Source organism: Dama dama, chromosome 31, assembly GCF_033118175.1.
Source record: "Dama dama isolate Ldn47 chromosome 31, ASM3311817v1, whole genome shotgun sequence".
Taxonomy (NCBI): Eukaryota; Metazoa; Chordata; class Mammalia; order Artiodactyla; family Cervidae; genus Dama; species Dama dama.
Window position 1 is genome coordinate 25,945,659 of NC_083711.1, and position 18,787 is coordinate 25,964,445.

The 18,787-nt window shown below is 36.6% G+C and overlaps 1 long non-coding RNA gene across 1 annotated transcript in view; it reads right to left on the reverse strand.

Moving 5' to 3' along the window:
• Positions 1–379: 379 nt before the first annotated feature.
• Positions 380–18,787, reverse strand: part of LOC133049967 (uncharacterized) — a 95,737-nt gene continuing 77,329 nt past the window's right edge. Inside the window, exon 3 of the long non-coding RNA XR_009691502.1 lies at positions 380–452. This is a non-coding gene — a long non-coding RNA (uncharacterized LOC133049967). The remainder of the gene's footprint in view (positions 453–18,787) is intronic.

Below are 18,787 nucleotides of genomic sequence, written 5' to 3' on the forward strand. Positions count from 1 at the left end.
AAGAAACTGGAAAGCCTTTGCTCTTGTATAAAGCAAGATCTTGACCCTAAACGCTATCTTCTATAACTCCACAGTTACCAAAGCACAAATATGAGTGCCCCAATCTTACAAGCCATCTCAAATTCTCCCCAATTAAAAATCAGAATAAAAATCTCCTGTCATGTTTGATAGCCACGTGTCTGTTACAACAAGTTTATCGAAATAAATGTAAATGAGAAGACGGAGTTTGATTCCACTGTGGTCATATCTCACAACTGGTTGCAACAGTGACCACCACAAGGATGCATTTATATGTACACAACTTACAGATGATAACTATACAGTGGAGCATTAGATTAGATGAGGCTGAAATAGTTTATCTGCAAGTCACTTACCATATTCTGTGTTTCATTCTCTTCACTTTTCAGATCCTGACATCAACAGTTTTCTTTCTCAAAAGCAGCCACGAACTCCTGAAAAGTAGCTTTATGTTATAAAAGATTATACTTATGCATATTCCTACAAATATTTACCCAAACAATGTTCAGTTTTTAAGAACTATTTTCAAAATTTATTAAGAGGTCTGGAAACAATAAACAAATTAGTATACTGTTTCTAAGAACACTAAATTGTTATCAAATGCTCTCAAGACATCAAAACGTTACAGATTCACCTTTGAGAAGTGTTAAATTTGGATTTATTCTTTTGTTCCTAGGCTAACAGCTGGGTGGTGGTGGTGGTGTTTTATAAAGTACCTATTTGAGGTGCTAAGAGGTCCTAATTAGATAAATTAAACAACCATAGCATCGAGTTTCAAAAATGAAATGTCAGAACACATACCTTTTTGATCTGCAGATCATTATGGGAATAAGAGTAAATTGCAAGTATGTGATTGTGTTTCCCACCTCAGTACACTGTGTTTGATATAAAGAATGTTAATTTAGTAACTGCCCAAGATATTGCTCTGAGTAATTGAGATGTTTTCTAGGCAATTCTAGCTGCTTCCACTCTAATTTTCTATGTCCCCATTATGGATGAATGAATGAATAAAAAAGAAATACTAATGCCTCCATGTTACAGTGTGACATTATCATACCTGAGAGGAGCATGCTGTTTGCATGGCTGGCTAAACAAAATTAAACAAAACAAATAACCAAAACTACAACAAGAAGCCAGGAGTGATTCATTTCAAGTCACTTCAACAAATCTCTATGTAAGTAAGGCACTGGGCTACCTTATGAGGACCACAAATGTCACTTGAAGGATTTATACTCCAGTGAAGAAATACTGACATGTCTACAACTAACAATAAAACATAAAACAATAAAGCTAATTATAAACACAAGAATCTTAAATTATTGTTGAGTTTATAAAGCAGGCAGCACTGATGTAAAGTTTAAAGTGCACCTAAAAAACATCTGTGCAAACATGAAAAGAGAGAAGAACAACCATCTAGATAAAGAGAATAGTATAGATTAGGAGGCAGTGGACAACATGTGTTGGGAGAACTTAATGAGTAGATTTAAGCTCAACCTAAGTTTAGTAGGAGGTTAGGAGACGTAAGAAGTTCATGTTAAAGGGGAAATCAGTGATTTTGTTTGAGAGCTAATTGAGTTGGATGTATCTATGGGAAATTATGATCAGGATGGATATCCAAATTAAAGATTGTGTCATCTGCCCAAAGGGAATAACTAAAGCTCTGGGAGCCTTTGAGACAGTCCAGAGAATGTGCACGGTATGGTTAAAGAATAAACCTATGGAATACCTCTATGTAAATGCAAGTAAGAGGAAGAGAATAAGAAAAGCATTCTGGGAAGTAGCAGGAGAGCCAAGAAAGAATGTATCTCAGATAGTATGAGAAGGTAAACATTTCACGAAAGAAGAGAGTAGCCAACATTGTTAAAGGATGCACATGAGTAGCAGACTTAGCTTTTAGAAAGTCTGCTTTAGCAGACTTTAGCTTTAGAAAGTCATCTTTCCTATTTAAAGGAACAGTTTCAGTGAAGTGGTATGGAGGGAAACCAGGCTAGAGTAAATTGGTCAATGCAGGAATTGGTCAAAATGAGTGGAGAAGTTATCAAAAATCAGGGTGGAAAAGTTTTCCAGAGTGTAGGGAACATTAGAAAAGAAGGAGGGACATGCATTACAAAAATATTTAGCCGTATCAATTTAAAACAGTACATCTTAGGTGTGACTTTGGTATTCATTGAAGAGGTATACCAATCAAGCCCAAGATTTTCCAACCAGGGCAATGAATGGATCACTTCAAACAATTACATTTCAACATCTTGACTTATCTGATACTATCTACCTGTTGATTACTAAGAAAGAAAATGCATAATGTGTATGACTTTAAAAAAAAACTTTCATGTTGAACAAACACATAAGTGTTTCAAAGGAATTATACAGGAAAAATCACCTGCAAAGAAGAAAAATAAGACTTCTCTGCTTTTTAAAAAAATCTCTAAAATATTCATTCTTATACCATGTAAACTAAGTCTATGATTCAGCAAAACATTTGGAGAAACAAATGTTTTCCACTCAAATAATCCTCACAGAAGACTATGAATATATTTCTCAAAGGATATAGTCACTGTTTACATATCAGACAACCTGAGATTCATATTCTGAAAAATCACTGATGCATATGCTCTCTGAATGTTTTAAGATCATGATGTTAATGGGCAAAGAAAGACTGAGGATATGTCAGATTGGAGGAGAGCAAGGTGATTTAAAGATCAGATCCTGAACCACGAAAAAAGACCTGAGTGAAACAGCTAAAGAAACATGACTAGGCTTATGGAACATGTAATAGAATTGCTTCAGTGCTAATTTTCTGGTATTACGAATTGTATCCTGATTATGTAAGACGTTAACATTTGGGGAAACTGGTTGGAAATTATAAGGAAATTCTGCAATATTTTTCAAACAGTTTTGTAAATCTGGAATTATTTAAAAGTAAAAAGTCAAAAAAAAAAAAAAAAAAAAAGAATATTTGTTTTGGCTGCACCACAAGGCCTATGATATCTTATTCCCCAACCAGGGATTGAACCCAGGCCCTCGGCAATGAAAATATACAGTTCTAACCACTGGACTACCAGGGAATTCCTTAAGAAAAGAACAATTTCTAACCACTAAAAGAAATGAGTGAAGAACAACATCTGGAGGGAATAAAAAACCAAAATTTGACTACATAATCGTTATGTATCATATTGCCTTTTCATTTTATTAAAAAATTTCAACCAGCTGTACAGTGTCCAGAATTAAGTGACCAATTAAGTGAATTAGGAAAATATACCAAAAATGCTTGTGTCCTTAAGAAAGAAATACCTGTTCACATGTGAAGTCACCTATGTATTTCAGTAAAAGACTAATAAACAGAAACTCAGAATGTGATTTTCAATCTGAGTTTTCATGTGACTTTCCTAATGCAAAAAAGATGATCAAGGCCAATTTTGAGGTTGTCATGCCACCAAATTTTGAGTAATTACTCTGTGCAAGACACTGTTTTTCAAAAGTAAAACATGGTCTCTGATTACTAAAAGTGCCTTATCAATGTTGGTTGACTATTACACATTTCTCAGTAACAGTATTTCATAGAATGTGTTATAACAAAGAGGCAAGCAAAATCCTTGGGACGTAAAAAGAAAGGAATCATTGGGATGACCTCATAGAGGCTTGGACAAATAGTTTTCCATCAAGAAGAAAATGGGGAAATGTAATAGAGAGGTCAGGAAGTTTGAGGACAGCAGAGAATTCTGATGGGTGGAGGCTGAGGCAAAAAGGACAAAGGCATTTGGGGGAAGAGAAAAAGCCGAAGCAAAGTCACGGGGTAGAAAATGCCCTGATTGCTTTGATTCTCTAATTCAAGTGAGAGGTCAGAGAGCGCCAGAGTTGGAATTTCACTGGGTGACAGAATGTGAACAAGTAAGTTTGGGCTTAAAGAGCCTTGGAGCTCCCAGAAAATTATGTTCTGCAAGTAAGTATGAATCCCTCTCACATTGAAGGCCAGTTCCATTAAGCATTGCTCAGTACATTTCTGTCCCTAAATTCAGTGTATTTTCATAGACTCCAAAATATGAAATATGCATTTTAGCTGCCCACTCCAAAGTGGTACTGTCAAATTTCAAAGATGTTGGATTTTTAAATATATTGAGTCTGTTCTCAAAGTCTGCTAAGTCACTTCAGTCATGGCTGACTCTTTGTGATGCTATGGACCATAGCCCGCCAGAATACTCTGTCCATGGGATTCTCCAGGCAAGAGTACTGGAGTGGGTTGCCATTCCCTTCTCCAGTGCATCTTCTGGACCCAGGGATCAAACCCATATCTCTTAGTCCCCTGCATTAGCAGGTGGTTTCCTTACCACTAGCGCCACCTGAGTAGTCAATTACTAATCACTGCTGACCTCTAAAAGATCAATAATTCAGAGTGTCCAACAGGTTGCTGGGCCAGTACCAAGCTGGTCGCTGAGTTTTACAAAACTGAAAACCTCTTTGTTAATCAGATATGGATTTCATTCCAGCAGCAACTAAAATGCCCGGGTATTTTAGTAGCATTTGTTCTGTGAGACACTAGTCCCAGAAAATGTTAATTGGTCTGATATGAAAAAGCATTCTCTCAGCAAATAAATTTGGTAAACTTTGGATTAAGGAAGGTGAATCAGATTTCTTTGCTACTGGAGTTGTCGGAAACTTGAAAATTCTAAATAAGAAATACGGCATTTAAAAAGAGGGAGATTTGCGGATATTAAAGAATCCTTGCATTCCTGGGATAAAGCCCACTTGGTCACGATGTATGATTTTTATAATGTTGTTGGATTCTGTTTGCTAGAATTTTGTTAAGGATTTTTGCATCTATGTTCATCAGTGATATTGGCCTGTAGTTTTCTTTTTTTGTGGCATCTTTGTCTGGTTTTGGAATTAGGGTGATGGTGGCCTCATAGAATGAGTTTGGAAGTTTACCTTCTTCTACAATTTTCTGGAAGAGTTTGAGTAAGATAGGTGTTAGCTCTTCTCTAAATTTTTGGTAGAATTCAGCTGTGAAGCCATCTGGTCCTGGGCTTTTGTTTGCTGGAAGATTTTTGATGACAGTTTCGATTTCCTTGCTTGTGATGGGTCTGTTAAGATCTTCTATTTCTTCCTGGTTCAGTTTTGGAAAGTTATACTTTTCTAAGAATTTGTCCATTTCATCCAAGTTGTCCATTTTATTAGCATAGAGCTGCTGGTAGTAGTCTCTTATGATCCTTTGTATTTCAGTGTTGTCTGTTGTGATCTCTCCATTTTCATTTCTAATTTTGTTAATTTGGTTCATCTCCCTTTGTTTCTTAATGAGTCTTGCTAATGGTTTGTCAATTTTGTTTATTTTTTCAAAAAACCAGCTTTTAGCTTTGTTGATTTTTGCTATGGTCTCTTTAGTTTCTTTTGCATTTATTTCTGCCCTAATTTTTAAGATTTCTTTCCTTCTACTAACCCTAGGGTTCTTCATTTCTTCCTTCTCTAATTGCTTTAGGTGTAGAGTTAGGTTATTTATTTGTCTTTTTTCTTGTTTCTTGAGGTAAGCCTGTAATGCAATGAACCTTCCCCTTAGCACTGCTTTTACAGTGTCCCATAGATTTTGGGTTGTTGTGTTTTCATTTTCATTCATTTCTATGCATATTTTAATTTCTTTTTTGATTTCTTCTATGATTTGTTGGTTATTCAGAAGCGTGACATTTCTCCAAAGAAGACATACAGATGGCTAACAAACACATGAAAAGATGCTCAACATCACTCATTATCAGAGAAATGCAAATCAAAATCACAATGAGGTACCATTACACGCCAGTCAGGATGGCTGCTATCCAAAAGTCTACAAGCAATAAATGCTGGAGAGGGTGTGGAGAAAAGGGAACCCTCTTACACTGTTGGTGGGAATGCAAACTAGTACAGCCGCTGTGGAGAACAGTGTGGAGATTTCTTAAAAAACTGGAACTAGAACTGCCATATGACCCAGCAATACCACTTCTGGGCATACACACTGAGGAAACCAGATCTGAAAGAGACACGTGCACCCCAATGTTCATCACAGCACTGTTTATAATAGCCAGGACATGGAAGCAACCTAGATGCCCATCAGCAGACGAATGGATAAGGAAGCTGTGGTACATATACACCATGGAATATTACTCAGCCATTAAAAAGAATTCATTTGAATCAGTTCTAATGAGATGGATGAAGCTGGAGCCCATTATACAGAGTGAAGTAAGCCAGAAAGATAAAGACCATTACAGTATACTAACACATATATATGGAATTTAGAAAGATGGTAACGATAACTCTATATGCAAAACAGAAAAAGAGACACAGATACAAAGAACAGAGTTTTAGACTCTGTGGGAAAAGGCAAGGGTGGGATGTTCTGAGAGAACAGCATCAAAACATGTATATTATCTATGGTGAAACAGATCACCAGCCCAGGTTGGATGCATGAGACAAGTGCTTGGGCCTGGTGCACTGTGAAGACCCAGAGGAATCGGGTGGAGAGGGAGGTGGGAGGGGGGATCGGGATGCGGAACACATGTAAATCCATGGCTGATTCATGTCAATGTATGACAAAAACCACTACAATGTTGTAAAGTAATTAGCCTCCAACTAATGAAAATAAATGGAAAAAAATACTAAAAAGGAGAGACATTACTTTGTCAACAAAAAAAATAAATATATAAAAAGAGAGAGCTAAGGTGTGTCGTTATACAAATCCAATAGAAATCTAGAATAGAAGTGTTCCACATTTGAAAACTGTACCAGAGGCATCTCTGCTTTACCTAATTTCAAGCCTATGGTACTTTAGACAGAATGACTTAATGATATGTCTATGAGGAAAGATGAGTTTTTTTCCCAAATTAGTTTGATTTCAGATGCCTGTAGTTTACTGTAATTTCCACTTTTAAGGTAATACCATTTATTGGAAATTTTCTCTCCTTGGGAAATGTCATTTCTTTTAAAATAGAAATTAATTGGGAAAAATCATGAACAGATGTCCTTTCTTCTTTGGGGGAAAGCTAATTTATAATGGGAACTCTGAATTTCATTGACCTTATGGTTACATCATTTGAAATGGTCATTTCAATGATATGTTGATACTAAAATCAAAGAAAGACTGCGACAGAAATCAGGAGCATAAACCACTAATAAATTTCAAAAGAAATTAAAATATAAGAACTCTAGTAGCAATTTGGAAATATTTATGTACTATGAAGGGTTTCCCAGGTGGTGTTAGTGGTAAAGAGTCCCCCTGCTAATGATGGAGACACAAGAGACATGGGTTCAATCCCTGGGTTAGGAAGATCTCTTGGAGAAGGAAATGGCAACCCACTCCAGTATGCTTGCCTGGAAAATTCCACAGAGAAGCCTGATGGGCTACAGTCCATGGGGTTGCAAAGAACTGGACATGACTGAGCAACTGAGCATGCAGACACATGCACTGTGAAAATAAACAAATTTCATTCAAATTGGAGCCTGGAAGCCCTGAAAAGGGTGCTGCCATGCATATAATTAACCCCAGCCTGCAGATCCCAGCAGGAAGAAAGATTTCCTGACCCAGAACAGCAAACTGGCCCCCACCTACAGCCAATGAAGAACCACCACAGCCTCCTCAATTTACCTTTCCTCTACAAAAGCAAGCCCCCCTCCTCTGTTCTCCAGACCTGCCTATAGTTCACCATACATTGCTGGTCCTGAGGTACAGTTCTCTTCTTTTCCCACATACACTCATTTTGCTGGTAAAAATGACAGTCAAATTTATTTGAAGATCAATATTACTTCACGGATCTCTAGGTCCTATTAGAGGCAGCCATAACATGTTACACCCATAAAATATAAGTATATGACATCAATACTTTGGTACTGTTTAGTAACTTCAAATATCTGGATCTTGAGAAGAGTCAAAATTTCTATACAGGTTCTGTAGCTTGAGAAGTGAAAGCATATGAATATCTGGCATTAGGTTCTGGATTAGCAGAAAGGATGCATGCCTGCTCAGTCACTCAGCCGTGTCCAACTCTTTGCTACCCCATGGACTATAGCTCACCAGGCTCCTCTGTCCATGGAATTCTCCAGGCAAAAATACTGGAGTGGGTTGCCACTTCCTTCTGCAGCAGAAAGAATGATCCTTGACCAAAAACACTATGTCATTTCACAATGTCAATTTATATTTATCAGATTGTTTGAAAACTAAGTATTTTGTGGTTGCAGAAGGGTTTGAAATTAAAGCTGTTTTTCATATCTGCCATTATATTTCTTCATCAGACGTACATTAATCAAGGGACTTTTTGTGCTTTAATTAGGCTACTTACCTAATCACAATTATTTTTGATTTATAGTCACCTTAATTAACAAAAATTAAGATTATCTTTTCTCAAATGGTTGATCAGGATTGCCAAACATACAGCAGACACTATATACCCTTCAAAAAAGTATAATGTATATTTTAATATAATTGTTGTTTGGGGAATTTATTAGTTTTTTTTTAAAGCAATCTTTTTCCTATAATCAGGTCCTCCCATACAAATTATAATTTACTTAATTGGGATAACCTCCTCTATTTAGAAAGTTAAATGTTTTAGAATTATCTGAATCTTGAGGCAAAGCTGGATTTGATTATTCCTGCTTCTAAGAAGAATGTATCTAATGTCACTTCAACTCTCTCCAGGTTGCTATTCCACATTTTCTTTTTTTTCCTCACCATTTTAGTTAATCTTCACTATCCAGGATGCCAAACAAACACATGAGAAATATTATTTCATAATAAATTTAAAAAGCTTCCAAAAACAGTTTGATGGCTGGCATATAGTAATACTTTATTTCAAAATCCTGGAATTCTTAGATAAATATTATTTAGAAAACTTCCTTGGTGGCTCAGACGGTAAAGACTCCACCTTCAATGCAGAAGACATGAACTGCCAGCTCCCAGGAAAGTACCCAGCACATGATAGTTGCTCAATAAATTAAACAAGTGAAATAGCACCATCATAAAAAAATTGAATATCTTCTATGAACACAGATCAATCTGCCATGGGTGTACTTTGTCAAATAATGATCTTCTCAAAATCCTTTAACAGTTCAACAATAATAATTAAATGCTGATGAGCAGAGATAGAATATTTGGCAATTTGTTGTTGTTTAGTGGCTTACTCATGTCAGACTCTTTTGTGACCCCATAGACTGCAGCACACCAGGGTCCTCTGTCCATGGGATTAGCCAGGCAAGAAGACTGGAGTGGGTCGCTGTGCCCTCCTGCAGGGGATCTTCCCAACCTATGGATTGAACTTGCTTCTCTTGTGTCTCCTGCGTTGGCAGGCAGGTTCTTCACCATTAGAGCACTGAATAATTGATGATTGTAAAATGTGGTGTTGGAAAAGACTCTTGAGAGTCCCTTGGACTGCAAGGAGATCCAACCAGTCCATCCTAAAGGAAATCAGTCTTGAATATTCATTGGAAGGACTGATGCTGAAGCTGAAACTCCAAAACTTTGGCCACCTGATACAAAGAACTGACTCATTTGAAAAGACCCTGATGCTGGGAAGTATTGAAGGCGGGAGGGAAGGAGACAACAGAGGATGAGATGGTTTGATGGCATCACTGACTCAATGGACATGAGTTTGAGTAAACTCCGGGAGTTGGTGATGGACAGAGAAGCCTGGCGTGCTGTAGTCCATGGGGTCAAAAAGAGTTGGACACCACTGAGCGACTGAACTGAACTGAAAGCCACCAAAGAAGCCAAATTAGCTCTTTAGGATGACACTAAGGTAAGAAATAAAAGAGATGAACATAGTAAGCACTTACTCTACATTCATATGTCATTTAGAGCATCACAAAGAGAACTAATTTCAAAGTTGAAAGAAAAGTTACATTAATACAAAATGTACAAATCAATATTATAAATGCACTGTCTTTTGAACAAATTTTCAAAGACATTTTTTTTTTCATATATCAACCTTCATATATCAATATGTCAAAAAGTTAAGGAACATGACAGACAACATCACTAATATTTTCATGATACCTTAATCTATTTCAGCAAGATTTCAATGTCCAACATTTTGGTTATTTCTAATTTTTCATTATAATTTAGTGTTTAATAAGTATAGATAAGCTAAATTTATGTGTGATGATCATATCATTAAAAAATTTCAGATTTTTTAAGAGAGAAATCAAATTAAAATGGTAAAACATTTATCAGTAGTGAAAATTTCATACCAAAGTATAAAAGAGAAACTAATACAAAGGTTACTTTTTAATAATGGCTAATTTGAGAAGAGTTATGGGAACTTAGAGGCTTCCCAGTGGTAAGTCATAAAGAATCTGCCTGACAATTCAGAAGACACAAGAGACATGGGTTGGATCTCTGTGTTGGGAGATCCCCTGGAGCAGGAGTTGCCAACCCACCCCAGTATTTTTCCCTGGGAAAATTCCATGGACAGAGGAGCCTAGTGAGCTACAGTCCATAGGGTTGCAAAAATCAGAGCAACTGAGCACACATGCGCACACTCACATGCACACACTGCAACTTAAAATATATAAAACATCTTGAATATTATTAAAGTATTAAGTGCCAAGTATTTAGACATTTTAAGATTTTAAGATCCTTAGCATTTTATTCAGCATGTTTAAATTTTTCTCTTTTAAATTAAAGAATGCATTTTAAAGGCTACTGCAGAATGAATAAAGCTATATTAAGTTTTATGGCATTTTAAAAATGTATTATACACACATATAATTTCACTTAATGCAAGTTTAATTTTATATCTTTAACATATTGCATTTGAGTCCACTTTCAATATGAAAAAGTTCAAGTCAAACAATCAAAATGTTAGACTAGTGAAGAAAGACCTACTGAAAAACAAAACAAATGGAAAAAAAAATACAGAATAATTTCACACAATTCCTTGGGATACTACTTGAAAAGTCAACAATTAAAACATAAAACGAAAGAAAGAAAAAAAGAAACATGAAGGGAAGGAAAAACAAAACAGCAAAACACAGAAGGAAGGAAGAACAAAACTGAAGTCTTCAAAGAAAGATGATCAGTATTACCCTGTCTCAAATCATATTCTAAGGTTTGCTCAAAATTTGGAATTCAAGTTTATAAACTAGGATTAGGCTTATCAAGGAATTTTCACAGTAGTGCTTAGTTTATGCATTGGTGCATTTGAGTGTCTTCCATTTTAGGCTGGGACTTTCAGAAGACTGATGAGTCAGTACCTGGGATGTCTATAGTCTATAGTATAGTTTAAACATGTTTAAATATTAGAACCCTAAGGACATTTTGATTTTTTTTAACTACCATTAAAAATCCCTACAGTAATTAAACTTGAAATTAAAATGATATATGACACATTAAGTGATGAATAATCATACCGGAGACATACTACTTTGTCCACTAGAAGAATTTGTGAAGTTTAGTCCTCAAATAGAAAGAACATATAGCTACTTGAAATAATGATGTTTAATGTACTTGTTTTTGGAATGACATCACAATCATCATAAAATAGCTACCTTTTTCCCCCCTTTAATTCCAAAACATGCTTCTACGAATTAAATCCAAAATCTTCCTAATAATGGAAGGCACTCAATAAATAATGAGAAAAATAAGAAAATGAAAAAGACTACAATGCTTATGTCTATGTAACTTTAATTGCATGTGTTATCAATTAGTTGTGTCTGAATCTCTGTGAACCCATGGACTGTAGACAATCAGATACATATTATTAAAAGTGCTTCCCAACCACAAGTTTTAGAATAGGCTCAATGTGTAAATAGTGATAGTGAAAGCCACTCAGTTGTGTCTGACTCCCTGCAACCCCATGGACTATACAAGTCCATGGAATTCTCCAGGCCAAAATACTGCACTGGTTTGCCATTCCCTTCTTCAGGGGATCTTCCCAATCCAGGGATCAAACCCAGGTCTCCCACATTGGAGGCAGATTCTTTACCAGCTGAGCCACTAGGAAAACCCATGTGTAAATACTTAATGGTAAAACAGTAAAGAGCTTTGTGAGACCTTATGAGTAAATAATCATTTGGAAGCTACCTGTGTCATGAACAGCTAGCTGAGAGGGTACTTTGGGAGAGAAAGGTGAAGTTAGAAGATAATGTCAAATTTTAGATCACATGTTTGTATTCCAGAAAGAATAATAAATCTGTCCTAGATAAAATCTGTTCTAAGCAGAATACAACTTAGAAAAACTTGTTTTGATACCAAAAGCCCCTGTTCTTGTCCTAATCAGAAAGGTAGCATTTGTAATCTCACATTTTAAACAATTTCAATAAAAACAACCTCTCTGTGCGTGCTCAATCATGTCCAATTCTTTGCAACCCATGGGCTATAGCCTGCAAGGCTCCTCTGTCCATAGGATTTCCCAGGCAAGAATACTGGAGTGGGTTGCCATTTCCTCCTCCAGGGGATCTTCCCAAGCCAGGGATTGAAACTGAGTCTCCTGTGTCTCCTCACATTGGCACGTGAATTCTTTACCACTGAGCCACCTGGGAAGTCCCCCAAACAATTTTTAGCTACATACTAACTATTTGTTGGAACACAGAGGAATTTGTTTTCTTCAGTGTATGCTGATCCATCTATTTTGGGGCGGGGGGTGGGGGTGGGGGGGGTGCGGAACGGGACAGGGGAGAAGTTCCTTAGAAAGCAAATTATCTATCCTTTGACATTTATTTTTATGATGGAAAAGGAGTCCTTTACTTTAAAATTTGCATTTATTTAAAGTTTTAGCAGCCTAAGGGGGTTGCCTTTTCTCCACACCCTCTCCAGCATTTATTGCTTGTAGACTTTTGGATAGCAGCCATTCTGACTGACGTGTAATGGTACCTCATTGAGGTTTTGATTTGCATTTCTCTGGTAATGAATGATGTTGAGCATCTTTTCATGTGTTTGTTAGCCATTTGTATGTCTTCTTTGGAGAAATGTCTGTTTGGTTCTTTGGCCCATTTTTTGATCGGATCATTTATTTTTCTGGAATTGAGCTTCAGGAGTTGCTTGTATATTTTTGAGATTAATCCTTTGTCTGTTTCTTCATTTGCTATTATTTTCTCCCATTCTGAAGGCTGTTTTTTCACCTTGCTTATAGTTTCCTTTGTTGTGCAAAAGCTTTTAATTTTAATTAGGTCCCATTTGTTTATTTTTGCTTTTATTTCCAATATTCTTGGAGGTGGGTCATAGAGGATCATGCTGTGATTTATGTCAGAGAGTGTTTTGCCTATGTTATGTTCTCTTCTAGGACTTTTATAGTTTCTGGTCTTACGTTTAGATCTTTAATCCATTTTGAGTTTATTTTTATGTATGGTGTTAGAAAGTGTTCTAGTTTCATTCTTTTACAAGTGGTTGACCAGTTTTCCCAGCACCATTTGTTAAAGAGGTTGTCTTTTTTCCATCGTATATTCTTGCCTCCTTTGCCGAAGATAAGGTGTCCATAGGTACGCGGATTTATCTCTGGGCTTTCTATTTTGTTCCATTGATCTATATTTCTGTCTTTGTTTACACTGTTGGTGGGAATGCAAACTAGTACAGTCACTATGGAGAACAGTGTGGAGATTCCTTAAAAAACTGGAAATAGAACTGCCACATGACCCAGCAATCCCACTCCTGGGCATACACACCGAGGAAACCAGATCTGAAAGAGACACGTGCACCCCAATGTTCATCGCAGCACTGTTTATAATAGCCAGGACGTGGAAGCAACCTAGATGCCCATCAGCAGACGAATGGATAAGGAAGCTGTGGTACATATACACCATGGAATATTACTCAGCCATTAAAAAGAATTCATTTGAATCAGTCCTAATGAGATGGATGAAACTGGAGCCCATTATACAGAATGAAGTAAGCCAGAAAGATAAAGACTAATACAGTATACTAACACATATATATATGGAATTTAAAAAGATGGTAACGATAACCCTATATCCAAAACAGAAAAAGAGACACAGATGTACAGAACAGACTTTTGGACTCTGTGGGATAAGGCGAGGGTGGGATGATCTGAGAGAATAGCATTGAAACATGTATATTATCAAGTGTGAAACAGATCACCAGCCCAGGTTGGATGCATGAGAGAAGTGCTCAGGGTTCGTGCACTGGGAAGACCCAGAGGGATGAGATGGAGAGGGAGGCGGGAGGGGGGATAGGGATGGGGAACACATGTAAATCCATGGCTGATTCATGTCAATATATGGCAAAAACCACTACAATATTGGAAAGTAATTAGCCTCCAACGAATAAAAATAAATGGAAAAAAAATTCAGTTCTAATATAGGAAGAGAAAAAATAAATAAATAAATAAATAAAGTTTTAGCAGCTATATACTTATTCGCCTAGGCTAACCTCCCCAAAAAATCACTTACAATTTGCTTTTGCTTCAAAATCTCACCAGTTACCCATTTACAATGTGAATTATTTTATGATTTTTAAAAAAATGATGTATAGTGTGATTGACAAATCTAGATAGTGTGTTGAAAAGCAGAGACATTACTCTGCTGACAAAGGTCCGTATAGTCAAGGCTATGGTCTTCCCAGTGGTCACTTACGGCTGTGAGAGCTGGACCATAAAGAAGGCAGAACACCAAATAATTGGTGCCTTTGAACTGTGGTGCCAAGAAGACTCCTGAAAGTCCCTTGGACAGAAGGAGATCAAACCAGTCAATCTTAAGGGAGATCCAACACTGGAAGGACTGATGCTGAAGCTGAAGCTCCAGTATTTTGGTCATCTAATGAGCACAGCCAACTCATTGGAAAAGTCCCTGATGCTGGGAAAGATTGAGGGCAAAAGGAGAAAAGTGTGTTAGAGGAGCAATGGCTGGGTGGCATTACTGATGTAAGGAACGTGAACTTGGGCAAACTGCAGGAGATGGTGATGGACAGGGAGGCCTGGCATACTGCAGTCCACGGGGTCGCAAAGAGTCAGACACAACCGGGTAACTGAGCAAGCAATAGTGTGATTTACAATTCTGTGTTAGTTTTAAGTGTACAGCAAAGTGATCGGTTATATATATATATATAGTCTTTCTCAGGTTATTTTCCATTACAGGTTATTACAAGATACTGAATAGAGTTCCCTAAATTATACAGTAGGTACTTGTTGCTTTATTTTATGTACAGTTGTATGTATATGTTAATCCCAAATTCCTCATTTATTCCCCCTCCCCTTTGGAAACCATATACCTGTTTTCCATGTTTGTAGGTCTATTTATATTTTGTAAATAAGTTCATTTGTATCACATTTTAGATTCCACATATAAGTAATATCAGACAACATTTGTCTTATTCTGTTTAATTTATTGCATTTAGTATAATAATCTCTAGGTGCATCCAAGTTGCTTCAAATGGCAATATTTTATGTAATATGCCATTATATGCATATACCATATCTTCTTTATCCTTTCTTCCACTAATGGACACTTACTTTGCTTCCAAGTCGTGGCTATTGTAAATAGCACTGCTATTTAAATTGGGGTACATATAACTCTCCATCTTTGAGCTTTCAGGTTTTATGGCTATATTCCCAGCAGTGGTATTGTTGGATCATATGACAAATCTATTTTTATTTTTTAAGGAAACTCCCTACTGTTCTTCATATTGGCTACACCAATTTACATTCTCATCAATAATGTAGGAAGCTTCGCTTTTCTCTATACCCTCTCCAGGATTAATTATTTGTAGACTTCTTGATGATGGCCCTTCCAACTAGAATGAGGTGATAGCTCCTTGTAGTTTTGATTGGATTTCTCTAATAAATAGTGAGGGGCTTCCCTGGTGGCTTGATGGTAAAGAATCACCTGCCAGTGCAAGAAATGCAGGTTCATTCCCTGGGTCAAGAAAGTCGCCTGGAGAGGGAACTGGAAACCCACTCCAGCATTCTTGACTGGGAAAACCCAAGGACGGAGAAGCCTAGCAGGCTACACTACTTGGGGCTGCAAAAGTCAGACACAACTTAACGACTAAACAACAACAACAATTAGCAATGCTTAGCATCTTTTCCTGTGCCCACTGGCCATCTATAAGTCTTCAGCAAAATGTTTATTTAGGGCTTCTGCCCATTTTATGATTGGGTTGCTTGTTTTTTGACATTGAACTGTATGAACTGTTTGTATATTTTGGAAATTAACCCCTTGTAGATTGCATTATTAGCAATATTTTCCACAAGTTGTCTTAAAATGTGTACTTTTAAAATAAATTATTTAGGAAACATTTTATAAAGACTATCTTAATATAAATTAATTAAAATACCATCTATACCTTGTATAAATATTTTTTCAGATAACTGGAATCAAAACCCTCAGTGAAAGTATATCCCTGAAAATAAATATATTTAGTAAAGGTAAACTACAAATTTATCTTAAAAAGCACTATATGAACAAAGTATGAGTATACATATCTCTTAGGGCTTCCCAGGTGGCACTAGTGGTAAAGAACCTGCCTGCCAATGCAGGAGATGTAAGGGACACAGGTTCAATCCCCGGGTTAGGAAGATCCCCTGGAGGAAGGCATGGCAACCCACTCTAGTATTGATGCCTGGAGAATCCCATGGACAGAGGAGCCTGGAGGCTTATAGTCCATAGTGGCACAAAGAATTGGACACAACTGAAGCAACTTAGCACGCACATACACATTACTACTAATAACTTTCTCCTAACCAAATGTTTTAAATTCTCTGTAGCCAAAGTCTTGATTCAGGGGAAAAAATTAAAAAGAGCTTTTCAAAATTTCTCCAATACTATACTGTTCAACGGCATTATCCTAAAAACACTAAATTTTAATTTGCAATATACAAAAGGATTATAATACTGTGGAAGAATTCACCATAATTAGAGAAAATGAGTATTTGGGGAAGAGGCTAACATTTGCAAACAATAAAACTGTGGATTTTCTCATGTTGAAACAACATCAAAGCAATGGGCCTCTTTGTCACATGGGTGCCAAAGGTTCAAAAGTGTAACTCCAAATGTCCTCATGAGACCACCTGGCATTTATTTCTTTTAATGTCTCTTGTTTAAGACATGACAGCAATCACGCACGGAGTACTGCAATTCACTCCACTTTGAGAACTCCATCTTGTAGCAATTATTATTTTTTTTTTTTTTTAAAGAGAAGGGTCCTTAGTTACAGAATTGGGCATGGTTTTAGAAAAGAAACGGTTAGCAGCAAAGGATAGCCATGTCCTCTGAGACACTGATTTCAGCTTAGAAACTACAGTTTAGTTTTTAAACTAAAGGGCTCCTGCCTGCAAATGCAGGAGATGAAGGAGATGTGGGTTCGATCCCTGGATCAGGAAGATCCCCTGAAGAAGGAAATGGCAACCCACTCCAGTATTCTTGCCTCGGAAATCCCATGGACAGAAGAGCCTGGCAGGCTAGAGTGCTCAGGGTCACAGAGAGTCACACAGTGAGCACACATGCAGCACACACAATTAATCAACAGTTACTCCCCCAAATTAGGATTGTTTAACAACAATAAAAATTCAGTTTTAAAGATGAAAATTTTTAAATATTATTTTCGATGAATCAAATTACTTAGCACAACACACTTAGAACACTTGACTAGGTATCATTTGTTTTCTATATTATATTCTTAGGTATAAAATATTTACAACAGTGCCTGAATTGTATTAAACTAATATTTGTATTGCCATTTTTGACAGCTAATATCTAATTGAGGGTATTTCAATAAAAACTCAGAAGGTAAAACTTATAGTCAGGTTAGATTTTTCAAAAGTTAAACTAGTTGAATACACATTGATATGGACATCAATATTCTACATGTAGAGACCATTTATTCCGTGATTATCTCCTTAGTAATGGGGGGAGATTTTTCACTTAGTTCACGGAGGAATCTTTCCTCTAATTTTCAAGGCAGTTATGAAGTATGCCCTCTCATGTCTGTTATCACTTCTGCCTCCTGGCTCCAACAGATGCTATAAAAAGTTAGTTAGTAGCTCTGAAAAAGAGACAGTCCTCTTTAAATTGCACATAAATGGATTTTCTTCCAGTAGTTAATAGGAATCAGACATGAAACAAACCAAAGTTCAATTAATGTGTTTTAAGTAACTGCACCGAGACTGTTCTGTAATTAATATGTCAAATTCATCAACTTTTATGCAAGCAAATGGTCAGTTCATTGGAAATTGCCATAGGACAAGAACTAGCATCAGGCATAGAAAGAGGACCATCTGGGAACACAGAAACCAGAAAATGAAACTAGGTTTCATATAGATATGTAGGAAATAATGCTGTGTGTATACGTGTTTGTGTGTGTGTGTTAGCAGCTCCTGGCTAAATGTTTCATCAATATTCTAAATGGATGAATTAGTAGTAAAATTAGGACTACACAGAGGATTGTTGTTTAGTCACTAACTCGTGTTGGACTCTTGGCAACCCCATGGACTGTAGCTCACTAGGCTCCTCTGTCCATGGGATTTCCCAGGCAAGAATACTGGAGTGGGTTACTATATCCTTCTTCAGGGGATCATCCTGACCCAGGGATAGAATCCATGTCTTCTACATTGCAAGCAAGATTCTTTACCACTGATCCACCAGGGAAGACCACACAAAGGGTATGCAGTTTTAAATTAGTTGTAATCAAAGAAGGTTCATGTATGCTTAATTTGACTATTTAGAAAACTTTAATGTCTTCCATTGTTTTTTTTTTCAACATTTTTTTTTTTTTTTTGGGCATACAAATCCATCTCAATGACATTTTCTATACTGGGGTTCTGAGCATTTGGAAAAAGTAAAAAATAAATAAATAAATACCTACTGATGCTGG